The sequence below is a fragment of the Zea mays genome, chromosome 6, assembly GCF_902167145.1.
Source record: "Zea mays cultivar B73 chromosome 6, Zm-B73-REFERENCE-NAM-5.0, whole genome shotgun sequence".
NCBI lineage: Eukaryota > Viridiplantae > Streptophyta > Magnoliopsida > Poales > Poaceae > Zea > Zea mays.
In genome coordinates this window covers 17,710,571-17,713,070 of record NC_050101.1, presented here as the reverse complement: position 1 = coordinate 17,713,070, position 2,500 = coordinate 17,710,571, and positions in this window count along the sequence as shown.

Below are 2,500 nucleotides of genomic sequence, written 5' to 3'. Positions count from 1 at the left end.
CGCTCCCTTTCACCGCCGTGTGGGCCACCGATGTCAGGACCTTCTCCCAGCTCCAACTACCGCGATCTCCGGCTTTGCGCAACGACGACCGAATCCATCGCTGCGAGTCCGTCGCAACCAGCCCGGAATCCGCGCATGATCGGGTTGCCGCCGCCACGGACTCCTCGGCTCGGAAAACACCCTCCCCTATAAAAAGCATAGTCGCAAACTCCATCGCGGATTCGCCATGGAGGCCGCCGCGGTCGACACGGGGTTGCATCACCGACGCGACCTCGAATCTGGGCCAGGGCGCTTCGGAGTGACCCACTGATGGTGCATGGGGACATTCCGGGTGCGATTGGGTGCCAGCTGTGCCGCAATTCCTCGCCGTCGTTCGAGGGCCGCCATGAATCCGCCCCCGCCCGTGGTCGGGATACCTCGGCGTCCGAACTATAGGTAAGTATGCCCATGACCAATTCGCCTTGATCTCAGTATCGTGTAGCGCGTATAGGCTTGTAAATTGGGGCACTGGTGCGCCGGATGGCTGAACTCCGGCCAACCCTCCGCCGCGGTCGGGTGTAGTGCCGCCGCGCGGCTCGGTTGGGTTGGGGGCGATCCTCGGGCCGTCGGATGGCGCGTGGACGGTCCCGATTCGATCGACGCGTAACCCTTCGCGTGATGGATCCTGCGCCGTTGATGCCTGATCGTGTGGTAGTCGGGCGGATCGCGTTTCATTAAATCGCGGCCGTTAGATCTAGATCCGAAGGCCATTATCGTGTACCGGTTCATGTATTGGTACATCTAATCTGAACTGTTGAAACCAGATCTAACGGCCCTGATTTGAGAATACCCCTTCGTCGTGTGCGTCTTTCAAAAGAGTCCCTGAGTTTTAAAGAAATGAACCCGCCGTCCACCGCGGGGGTTTTCTGAGTCTCGATATTTTTAGCGCCGAGCCCCCTGCGCTTTCTGAAAATTGAGGCCCAGTCCAGTGATCGTTTAAATTGAATAAATAAAATAGAAAATAGATTTTTAATATGAAAATAATTGCTAGAACTTAGATAATTCATTGAAAATTCATTTTTGCTCCAAATTGAGTCATTCCAATTCCTAAAATTTTGTAATAATATTCTCTATCATTTAAAATCACTGTTTTGACATGAACTCTGTTAAGAAATTAATTTATCATCTAACCCTATTATAATCACCTTAAATCTTAGGAAATTCATAACTTGAATTCTATAACTCAAAAATTAATAATTCTTTTTCCTGTAATCTTATTTTAATATGTAGATTATTAATATGTATTTTGGCATACATGTTTGGTGTAATGTTAATTTTGCCTATACCATGTATGCTTGTATTGCTACGACTAGCAGTGAGGTCACGAGGATCTGAAGAATCATCCTGGTACCTGGAATCTCAAGGCCCAGGCAAGTTGTGCCCTTGATCACTTCTTTTTACCCACTCATGTTCTAATTAATCATAATGATCTGCATAGGTTAATTTTGATGGGACCTAATAGGTTACCCTAGTTTGTCTATCTTTATACCTTGTTTACCACTGAACTTTCTGGGTAGTACTTGCTAGTGCTATATGTGGTTTTGGGTATGGAGATACATCATTCATGATTATACTTTTGTTATCAGTTGATATTTATGATTCATGTTGAGATCATTATGTTAATTGGAACATGGAGAACCACCCGGGAAAACAGTGCTACCACAAGGGTGGAATGGGACGCCCTTGGCTGATTAATTAGGAAAGCTAGTGGAAGACTACCTTACCCGAAAGGGGCAAGGGCAGTAGGGGAGAGGTCAGTGCGGGGAGGCCCTCGGGAGGATTTTGCTGCGATGGCGGTCCTGCAAGGGATTCCTGTACTGGATCTTCCTATAAACTGTAGCGGGTTTTCGGAAGCTAGTGGAACTTTGTAAAGGCCTCGTAGTGGATCCCTAGCCATTCACCTCGGAAGTGTCTAAGGGCCTTGCAAACCCTGGCGACATGGGATACACGACTTGTGGGTAAAGATGCGCAACCTCTGCAGAGTGTAAAACTGGTATACTAGCCGTGCTCACGGTCATGAGCAGCTCGGACACTCACATGATTAATTTATGGAACTAAATTCAATTTGTCATATGCATTGCATCGCGGGTGATGTTGTTGTTACTTTTGTTCTATTACTTAATTGGGTTTGGTATTTACTTATACTTAGTAACTGCTAATAAAATTTTGACCAACTTTAAAAGCAATGCTCAGCTCTAACCATCTTCTTTGGTAAGCCTTACACTTTATGAGCTCCCACCTTTGGTGAGTTCATGCACATTATTCCCCACAACTTGTTGAGCGATGAACGTATGTGAGCTCACTCTTGCTGTCTCACATACACCACAGGTCAAGAACAGGTACCACTGGATGAGGCGCTTGGAGGATGCTGCGATGAGTTCGTGAGAGGTCTAGGTCGTCGTCTCCCAGTCAACTTTGGGTTGCTGGACCGTTGTCTCCTTATAATGTAACTATTTATTTT